The 11,580-nt window shown below is 34.0% G+C and overlaps 1 pseudogene; it reads left to right on the top strand.

Annotated features, from left to right (window-relative positions):
- The first annotated feature begins 3,687 nt into the window (after nucleotides 1-3,687).
- LOC149494758 (tRNAse Z TRZ4, mitochondrial-like) lies at nucleotides 3,688-7,003 on the top strand (annotated as a pseudogene).
- The last annotated feature ends 4,577 nt before the right edge of the window (nucleotides 7,004-11,580 follow it).

Genomic DNA, 11,580 nt, shown 5'->3' with positions numbered 1-11,580 from the left:
CAGAGTGAATCAGTGCAAGCCTATTTTGGTTGAGATTATTGTCAAAAGTTGTTCTTGTTGTTGTAGATTTAGAGGGGAAGGATGTTAATTTGGATTTGATAAAAATTGAAGGGAGAGTTGTTAGCAAGTTAAAAGATCCTAAATTAATATATGAAATAGTATTTAAGAAGGATATGAGTCTGTAAATGAAAATTTATATTTTTGCGCTAAATCTCTTCAATAATTAAATAAATTCCGACTGATAGCTGAGCTAGCAAGAAGCGATTAGAAGATATTTTAATTTATTAGCTTAGCTGGCTGGTTGGTTGTAACTCGTGTATTTTGAGCTTGTAGTTAGTTAGTTAGTTAGAGCAGTGTAGCTAAGAGAGATATAGAGGTAGTTGTATATAAAGCAATCGATAATGGAAAGCTGGAATCATCTTTTCTAAAAATTTTTTTGCTCAATACAAATTTCAGAAGTTTTAATTCCTGATTCGATGCTTCATTGAATTTCTTAAGCTTTCATTACTTTGAATTCTTAACATATTATGGTATCAGAGCTTGATAATTGAGGAAGTACTTTGCAATCATCTTATGATTGTCTAATTCGTGAAATATTGATTACTCTTTGACCTAATTGTTGGAGATCTTAACTTTTTATCTAAATGGCTATAAGAGAAAGTGCAAACACTGAAAGAGTTCCTGCTACCGAAGCTTTAACTGAAGAAAATGGAGCATTTACAACTCATGAACACGGATAATCCAGGTTTATCACTTTTAAGCATACGTCTTAATGGCAATAATTACTTATCTTGGAATAAATCCATGGTTATAACTCTCAAAGCTAAGAATAAAATATGCTTCAACAATGGCCAATATGTTAAACATGATATTACTTCACTACGCTATGATAAATTGATTAGAGTTAATAGCATGGTCATTTATGGATATTAAACTCAATTTTAAAAGAGATAGTTGAAGTCTTCTTATACACAAGTTATGCATTAGAACTTCGAGAAAAAATTGCTAATAGATTCAGAGAAAGTGATGGTCCAATGCCATATCATATCAAACATGACATAAGCTGCTTTACTAAGGGAAATCTATCAGTTATGGTTTATTTTACTAAAATGAAGAAGTTTTAGGACGACTTAGAATGCATAAGGAAATTACCTGTGTGCATTTGTTATGCTGCTAAGGCATATCTGATTTGGAGAATAAGACAAGCTAGTTCAATTCTTTATAGGGTTAAAAGATTCTTATGACATTTAAGAATTAGATCCTTCGAATGGATCCCTTTCCAAGTGTAAGTAGACCCTATTCAATGGTGGTAAGAGTAGGAAAATAAAGAGAGACATATTATTTCTTCAATGAATCATCTGAAACATCAAATGCTTTGTTAGTACAAAGGTACTTCAAAAAAAAAAAAAAAAAAAACATATAATCCTAGAAATACCTGAGCTACTTTTGAGAAGAAAGAAGATAGATATTGTGAACATTATAAAAGTTAGTGGCCACAGTAAAGAAAGTTGTTTCAAATACATAGTTACCAAGATTGGTACCACGAGTCTTAAGCAAAACAGAAGCAGATTCATTCACAAGCTCATGCAGTCAATCAAGTATCAGAGTCATCTATTGAGACTTAACAATAGAATCTATCGGATCCACTTTATACCTGGAATGAAAACTTGTCAAAGAGTCCAACAAGAAGTCATTAAAGCTATGAAAGAAAGTGGTCCAGTGCACCATGCTTGAAGTAATGAGGATGTTGTAAATAATTCATGTTTGAAGGTACTACACTTAATTGACATTTCAATTGCATGTCTGATAAAAAAGGTGAATGATCATTGACATTGGTGCAACTGCGCATATGATCTTTAACACCTAAATCATAGAATCACCTTATACAATACACTATACATACCCAGCTTTAGATGCAATTTAATCTCTGTTAATGCTCTTACTAAAACCGATCATATATCGGTCAATTCTTGTCTAATCATTATCTTGTGTACGATATACAGAGTAAAGAGGTATTGACCATTGATCAAGTCAAAGAAGGATTATATTACATAAATCGAAACTCTTTTATTTTCAATTCTACAAACTCTATTGCTTCTAGTTGTACTTCTTATAATGATCATAATGCATTATTGTGGCACATTAGATTTGGCCATGTTGCAAATTCTAGATTGAAACACTTATCTTTAATTGATTCTATTGATATGGGAGATTATCAATGCACCCTTTATCTTCTTACTAAATAACATAGATTGTCATTCCCTTCTAGTTCACATAATACAATTTCATCTTTTGACCTGATCCACATTGATGTATGGGGATCCTATTCTACAATATTCATTACATGTGCTATATATATGTTAGCCACATTAGATGATTACAATAGGTACACCTACGTATAGATGCTTTCATTTAAAACCGAACTTCATTATGTGCTTTTTCACTTTATCAATATGGTGAATGTTTAGTTTTGAAAGGATATTAAAAGGATGAAATCATATAGTGGTAGTGAATTTACCAAAGAGCTTGTCAGGAACTATTCAATTCTAGAGGACTTATACATCAGAGATCATGCACTTATGACCCCCTAGCAAAATAGGGTAGTAGAGCAAAAGCATAAATCCTTGGTACAAATAAGAAAAGATTTACTTTTATAAGCAAAGTTTCTAAGGAAATTTTGGCATGAAATGTTCATGACAACAACATATTTAACCAATAGAATTACTATAGAAACCATAAACTGGAAAACACCAATTGAAATGTTATACCATAAATCACCAAATATTTCATATTCGAGAGTCTTTAATTGTTTGAGTTATGCTATTAATATCAAACCATTTAAAGACAAGTTCAAACCTAGAGCCCAACCCCATATTCTCTTACGATACTCAGTTGGAATTTCTATCTAGTGGTGGACTGTGCCTTTGCAATTATTGCAAAAGTTTGACCTCAAAGGCTTATATGTTATGTAACCTTGAGACCTCATCAATCTTTAGTTCTAAGGATGTTACCTTTCATGAATCTGTTTTCCCATTCTGTTCAATCAAAACCAAAAGATACATATGCTTTCTCTTTACCCAAATGCATTGAATCATCTACTTTAGACCCTAACCCTTTATCCTTTATAGTACCATAACCCAATACATCGGGTCCAAGTGTTACAAAAAATACAATTCCTGATCTCCCTATACAACCTCATGATGATGATTCAAATCCAAATAATTCTAAAACCATCCTCTAATCTGCACCTACTCATTCATATTCTCACAGCATTTCTACATATGTTCGTGATGCATTTGTCTATGATTCTCCTCTTCATAATTCTATTAATGCAAATCCCTTTAGAAGAAGCAAACTAGAATTCAACCTAACTTGATGCAGTATTTTGTAGTTATAGTTCCTACAACTGGTCATACTTCCTCTGCACATGTCATTGAATCAGGTAACTTCACTTCTACCTTTTTAGTTTCCATTTCATTCACAGAATCTTATCTTGCATATCATGCTAAAGTAAGAAAGATTCATGAAATAACTAATTCTGGAGATCAACCAATTTTGGAGATCAAGCAATTTTTGCATCAAACATTCACCATCAAATATCTTGTTCAAGCCAAGTACTTCCTTGGCATTGAAACTGCCAGATCATCTTTAGGAATATTTCTGTCTTAGAAAAAAATCATCTTAGATATGACCTCAGATGTTGGCTTACGGGATGCAGCTCCTTTTCATTCTTCTCTTATTCAAGATATGAAGTTGACATCTGGTGTGGGATCATTACTTGATAAACCTGCACAATTCAAAAGATTAGTAGGTATGTTACTCTACCTAAGCTTAACAAGACTTGATATGACCGTTGGGGTTCAATAATTAAGTCAATTCATGCAACAACCATGTCATACTCATTTAAAAGCTATCATTCACGTACTTAAATATATCAAAGGTTGCTCATCACAAAGTTTATACTTTCCATGGGATTCCTAACTTCACTTGAAGATAATAACAACGACCAATTTTCTTATTAATTATCAAAATATAAATCGAGTTTAAAACTGCAAGCTGAATCCAAAGCATTAGGTTGCACAAAAGCATTAGGATTTTATTTTCCTCTCCCCATCACATAAAAGAATTATTAAGCATAATCCCTACCTATTCCTCTTCTGCTTCTTCTCCTCCTCCAAAAGAACATAGTCATGGAAGAAAAGTGGCTTTACAATGGTAGAAAAACCTAAAACTTATAAGTATAATGAAGTAAAGGCAAAAAGAGGGGACAAAAATGGTGAGCCTAAAAACTTTTTTTAATTGAATGATCATGAAGTTAACACTACCATTACATTGACTATGTTCAGGTATTTTTTTTTCATTTATAATATTTGGATATATGGCTTCTTTGTTTTATTGTTCATTTTCAATCACTCAGTTGTATTTAAATGGTTACTGAGCTCATTTTTTATTGGTTGCTGTGATATTTTTACTGTAGATTTAGGGAACTGGAATGGATACATTGCCTTCAGTTTTAGTCTTCTTTGACAAACAAAGCTTCATCTTCAATGCATGAGAGGTTACCCTTGAGTTGCAATTATAAATTTTTTGTTTTAGAACTTGATCTTAGCTATCCTATATTTTTAGTAGACTCGAATTTCTTGGATGGAATTCAAATGCAGTCTATCTAATTTATATGAGTGGATTTTATTCTATCCAAATGATTTTACTTGCATGAAGTGATAAATGCAAGCTACCTACTTAGTTTGAGACCATCTCTTTGTAATAAAATGATTTTTTTGAAAACTTTTTATTTAATGTCTCAGATATTAGTAATATATCTATTTAGGAATATTAACTTTTAGGCCATAGAGTATGGCCATCTTGGTTTATGACATTTTTAATAGATCTCATATGTTAAATTATGAGGTTTTCTAGTCTAATATGTTGAATAGTTCACTTTCGACCTCATAGTTGTGGCGACCTAAGGCCACTGTGCACCCTAGGCGAATCCCACATCGGTTAAGTGCAGGGTGTAAGTAATGTACATAAGTATGGATGGACCAACGACTAATATAAGGCCTTTTGGGGGCAACGGTGTAAGGAGGGATCGAGCCTACCTTAGCTCCCAGGAATAAAAATCGTGCGGGCCGAAGGCCAAAGCGGACAATATCATGCCAGGCCAGTCCGTTACAGTTTGGTATCAGAGCCCAAGCCTTGCTCCTCTGACCGGTGGTGGGGCAAACCTCAGCGAGGACGTTGAGTCCCCAAAGGGGGGGGGGGTGACTGTGGCGACCTAAGGCTACTGTGCACCCTAGGCGAATCCCACATCGGTTAAGTGCAGGGTGTAAGTAATGTACATAAGTATGGACGGACCAACGACTGGTATGAGGACTTTTGGGGGCAAAGGTGTAAGGAGGGATTGGGCCTACCTTAGCTCCCAGGATCAAAACCGTGCGGGCCGAAGGCCCAAAGCGGACAATATCATGCCAGGCCAGTCCGTTACAATAATCATCTTGGCTTAGGCAAATTCAATGCTCCAAATGTGATGGCTCCCCTAAAATTCATTGAAAAGTTACTGTTAGAGATTTTAGAGATTGTGGATGTTGCCCAACATATCAGCAAATTTTAGCACAATTATGGAGAAATGAAAAAATGTGCAACTATTGTGCAAGATAATACAACTATATTTGAAAAGCAATTGTTGGATGGAAATTCTCTCCCTTTTTTCTAGAAAATATGTAAAGTGATGACCTGAAAATTATTCTGTTGGGCACTGGTTCATCCGGGCCTTTTAAATATCGAAATGTTAGTTCCATCTATATTAATATTTTCTCTAAAGGATGTTTTCTCTTTGATTGTGGGGAACAAACTTTAGCACAATTGAGAAGAAGGTAAAACTATTACATACCACACATTACACTTATTGTAATAGGTACTATATTCTATTTACAAAATGGCTAGTATACCTTGATAGATATGGCAAAGAGGGTAATGCTGTAAAAAATCTAAGATGCATATATCCATGTTGACCATCAAACAAGTATAGTAGGAGTACTTGCTTTATGGTGTGATTTATTAAAGGAAGTGGCCCATTAGTGGTTACTTATCATAGGGCCAAGATAGCTTCAACATTTTCTAGATGCATATCAAAGACTTGAATATCTAGATGTGGAGTTCCTCAATTACAAAAACACTATAGTTGCTTCATAGAATGCTTTAAAAGGTGATATTGAATCAAATCGGGGCCAATTTGTTTTAGGAAGTCCAACAAGTCCTGGAGATATTAAAAAAAAAAGAGTATACATTTGACTTCATTTGCTAACGAAAGCTTTCTACAAACCTATTCATAGACAATGAAACTTAGTATTCCAATTGAAAATGAAGTATCTCCATTACTAAAGAGATTGAAAGAAGTTATTCAGGAAGCAAGGCTTGAGAGATTGATTGTTTTTCTTGTTGTGCATTATCCGGAGTCATATGGTATTTTACTAAGAGCAGTAGAGAGAATCAACACTGTCAAAGAGATAATACTAGGGTAAAAGGTTGTGTGTGCTCTTTTAACACTATTCCATGCTTGAAATCGATATAAGCTTCTCGTGAAGCGATAATTTTCATACATGAGGCAAGTATTCCTTAACCCCATAATTTACAAATATTTCAAGTCAATGTAGTAAAATCTATATTTGTATGTCATTTCATTTCTTATTTTCTTATCAAAATTGTAATTGTAAGTTCATGATTTGCAGGCAACTTTTGAGGAATGCATAATGGGAAATGCTATAGCAAAAAACCATAACACAACCAAGAAAGCCATAAAAGTGGGTGATTCTACTGATGCACATTATGCATTCTAACCCACTTCAACCAAAGTTACCCAAAAATTTCTGGTTAGATGAGATAAACTTGAAGAAAACATGCATAACTTTTGATCTTATGAATATCAACATTGCTAATCCCTAACATTCTCCCATACCTAAAATTGCTTTTTAGAAGGGACATGATAATTGAAAAAATCAGATGATGTTATTGATGCAAATTCATAATGGAAAACTTTGGTCTTATTTCGTCAAAATAAAAAGCCTATAGTTTTTAAAACAAAGTCAAGACAACCATCCTTTAAGAACACCACAAGTAAACCCATACATAATGATATCATATTAGTATAATCACAAAATTTGATGTGTCATCTTTTGTTGGTCATTGCAGCCTACATCTAAAATAAAAATAAAGACATTTGACAAAAGAAACCAAAAATCACAAGAATCAGCAAACTAAACTCCATGTGCCTTATTGTCGAGTCTAGTGTCTGTCTACCTCAACCTACAAGTCCACTTCTCCTATTAAAATCCTTAAAGATCTGTAAAAAGCTAGTCCAAATTAGCATTTAAACTTCTTTAATTGCAATGGTGCTCGGACAGCATCACACAATTAATTGCTTTAGTTTTATGGATTAAATATGCAGACTTTGTTTATAATATTTTTATACATTTCGGGCATCTTTAAAGAAATCAATGTATACTAAAAATCTACTTAAGTGACATTACTAATATGAATAGCAATAAAAGATCATATCAACCCACAAATAAGCACATGTGCTCATTGCATAGTAATATCACAAGAAGTCAAGTGAAGTTACCATGGCATTATATAACACTTTACATATTGACCAAAGGTATATGCTTTAATTCACAAAGGTTCAATTTTTTTTCAGTCACATACTCATTTTATCTCAAGCAATATAGAATTTGAAATTAAACTTATAAATCCTTTAATTATCATGTAGTTTAAAGAATTATTATTTGAGAATCATTCAAGAATTACATTTATACATTTAGAACATATTTCAAATCACATTATGTATGATCACTGTAATCACAAATTCAACATTGTTGCGTCTCTTTTGAGTACCCGCAAGTATACGGATCGCAACGTAGTAATAAAAAGATCGATCCCACGAGGAACGGGTTATGTCCACTTTACTACTTATCCTTAACACTTATGTTCACAGCAATACATATATGAAATGATTAAACTATAATCCTATTTAAACTTTTAACTAAATATACTACTTAATTCTATAGATAAAGATATAGTAGAATACTTAGAAGAATTGATCATGCATTAGATTTTCTTTTTCTATAGCAAAGCGTGTAACATGCAATAAACGATTCTCTAATCACATGTGGTCAAGTATAATTCAACCTCTCGGTGCAGAATTACTCTTTTTATTATATGTATCTCTACATACAACAAATACCTTACTTTGTCAAATATTAAACCTAGATCTTATTCTTTGATTATTTCAATAAGTTAGACTTAACTTTGACAAACTAAGTTAAAGATTCACATGCAAACCCAACTAAATGAATTCTATCTCTTTGATCCTTACCAAATTATTTCTTTCTGAGAATATAATTAAGTAAGCTTGATTAAACAAAGACCAAAAGATAACTTAAAGAAACTTTATTGAATGAAACCAATTAACGTTGTTGCTTTGCATAGAAAATTATGAAGCAGAACATGCAAAAAGTCTTTAATAAAACAAGAGAAAGATAGAAGTAATCAAACTCAAGCCTCTTGGAGGGCGTCACACCTCGAGGAACTCCTGGATGTTCTTTGCACGAACAATAATAAGTGACTCTCGTCATCTTATTTCTAAGTACTACTTTATTATTTTCTACTGTATTATAATACTACATTTTGCCTACTGCATAATGCATATTACATAATGCATATTGCATATATGGCCTATGGCCTATGGCCTCTGACATCTGGCCTCTTTTCATCTTGATTTGGACTTTAATTTATAGAAGAGGAAGATGATGGCAGTTATGAAGGTGGTTGGCTGGCCAAAAGGTGCTTCAGGTGACTTCTCTTGGGAAGAGTCCCGACCTATGCATGGAAAGACATGATTTTCTAGTGAAAGGTGGCAGTTATGTCTCCTGGACACACGACTCGCGCTCGCGCTTGTAAAGGTCGCGCTCGCGACTTCTGCTCCAAATGCTTCTGCCTCTCAAAGGTGATTTTCGCGCTCGCGCAGATGGAAGTCGCGCTCGCGCATTTCGCTAGCAAACCTTCTGCCTCTCAAAAGTGATTTTCGCGCTCGCGCAGATGGAAGGCGCGCTCGCGACTTGGCTTTTCTGGGTGTAGGTTGCGCGCGCGACTTCTTCTGGTGCTCGCGATTTGGGCGTGTTCTTAGTTGCGACGTGCTTCGCGGCGCGAGGGCTGGATCAAGGATTTCTTCCATGTTTTCAACTTGTTTTGGCCCTATTTTTGTACAAAACAAATCTTTGCTCCAACTGTGTTCCTGAAAATTACTTTGAAACAAAACAACCCGAACAAACGTAAAATATATAAAAACATCATGCATTCATGCAATTTTATATGAAAATAACATAACAAAATTGCCCGCTTTACGAGGCTATCAATTCCCCCACACTTAGCTCTTTGCTTGTCCCTAAGCAAAATATTCATCCTTCTTTTCTGAACTTCATGTTGATCATGTTTGTTTTTATTCGTTGATTTAGATTTCTTAAGTAATCTACCAAAAACAAGAGATTGATATATTTATGAACTAAGTAGTATAAATGCATATGACATGTAAAATTTGTCAATATAGCAAACAAAAATCTAAAGTATAAGAAATCTAGTCATTTTAAGATATGAGATAGGCAATCCTCCTTTCTTAGAATGCAAAATAGGAAGTGATTAAGATATCATACACGTATTTTTTCTCATCTCAAGGCATTTTCAGGTAATCTTTTTTTTTTTTTTTTTTTTTTTTTTTTTTTTTATCTCATTAAGTGGTTGCATTTTATGCTCCATACCACTTTATTTGCTTTATATATTTTTTTCTTTTCTTTTCTTTTGTGGTTGCATTTTATGCTCCATACCACACTTTTTTTTTTATCATTTTTATTCAAGATATGTGGGAATGTAAATGGTAAGTGGTTGCATTTTATGCTCCATACCACTTCACTTTGGAATGGATTTTCCGTTGTTCCCTCTATCGTATATTTTTCTCTCTTGAAATACCTTCATCCTTTATTGACTTGAAACATACAAGTATTTAATTCCCCTTTTCTTCCTATTCTTCATTTAAGTTAGGATTCAAGCTTCTCTAAAATAAAAGATAATGTCTAGATAGTTAACTAAAGATTAAAATTTGCTATTTGAAAATTTCAATATGTCATATGTAATATATTAATACTTAAGTTCATATAAGCATTTAAATCTCTTTAATCATGGTATATTATTCAAGACTTTTATTTCAACAAGCAAAGTACAAACAAATCAACATGTAGAGATCAAAACATCGAACTAAGGCAAAGAAGTTGACTTTTTTAATTGTCAAAAAAAATTTTTTTTTTATATGAAATGGAATGAAATGAAATGAAATCTTGTAGGTCTCCCCTCCCACACTTAAAAGACACAATGTCCTCATTGTGGGAGGATATATGCATATAACACACAATGCACATGCATAAAAACACAATGAAAAATTAAAATGAAAGCAAATAAGGACAGAAAAACCTTATGCCTCCGGAAAACCTGGAGGTGACGGAGTGAATTCGATGTTTTGTTTCTGAAAATATTTCATCCACGTCCATGCCATACTCGTTTGGTTTTTCTGGATCGTTTGCAATTGTTGTCCCTTGTCAAAACCTATGACCTATAAAGTCTCCTGGTATTACTATAATGCTTCCACTTTACCTAAAACTTGCTTCCATCCAGTGATTTCTTCATCCTCTTCATCCGCTTGAGGAGAAGATGTTACCAGTGTCTTGCCTCTCCTTGGTCTTTGTTCATGCGCACAAAAGGTTCCTTCATTTCTATTACCTTGCCCGACTCGTCTTTCTCATGACTTCCAGCGATAAACCACTATGTTGCTGGTTTTCACTTCATCGACTAGTTCATTTTTCTTGAAGAGAGCACCATCCATATACCCGCGAAATGTGAAGCCAAATCTCTTTTTGCTGGAGCAAAAGAAGAAGAACCTTCTTTGTTTTTGCTGGCCTCGTGTTTGAACGGCATAATGAGTTTATGTGATGGAGGATTATTATTTGAAAGCAAAAATGGGTTTGTGGTGGAGTATATTGCACTGGCAGAGTTGGGGATTTTGAAAGAGGAATAGAAACTCTTATATAGATTTTTTTTTTTTTTTTTTTAGGGAAGGATAGGGTTGAATAGGTAATAGGGAAGTTGAAGAAGAAGAGGTTTGATTGCTGTGGAAAGGGTGTTTGCAGTTTTTGCAGGTTTGAATACCTTAGGAAGGAGAAGGGTTGAATTTGAATATGGAAAAGGCAGTTGTGACTTCCTGACCATTGGACAGTCGTGCCTGCAATTTCCGTTGTCGCGATTGCGTCTTAAATTCGCATCTCGCGAATGGCTTTCTCCAACCTTTCTGACTTCTGTTGCACCCGATTCGCGTCTGTGCTTGCTATTGTCGCGATCGCGAATTTGTATCCCAAAGTTTCTGACTTCCTTTGTGACAAAATCGCGCTCGCTCTTTCATGTATCGCGATCGCGAATGTTGATCTCAAACCTTCTGTCTGTTTTTCACAGAAATTGCGCCAGTGCTTGCTGAATTTGCGCTCG

The sequence above is a fragment of the Jatropha curcas genome, chromosome 7 (assembly GCF_041381405.1).
Source record: "Jatropha curcas cultivar XTBG-Jc1 chromosome 7, XTBG_Jcur_1.0, whole genome shotgun sequence".
Classification (NCBI taxonomy): Eukaryota; Viridiplantae; Streptophyta; class Magnoliopsida; order Malpighiales; family Euphorbiaceae; genus Jatropha; species Jatropha curcas.
The sequence above is the reverse complement of the archived record's forward strand: the minus strand, read 5'-3'. Positions and strand labels throughout refer to the sequence as shown.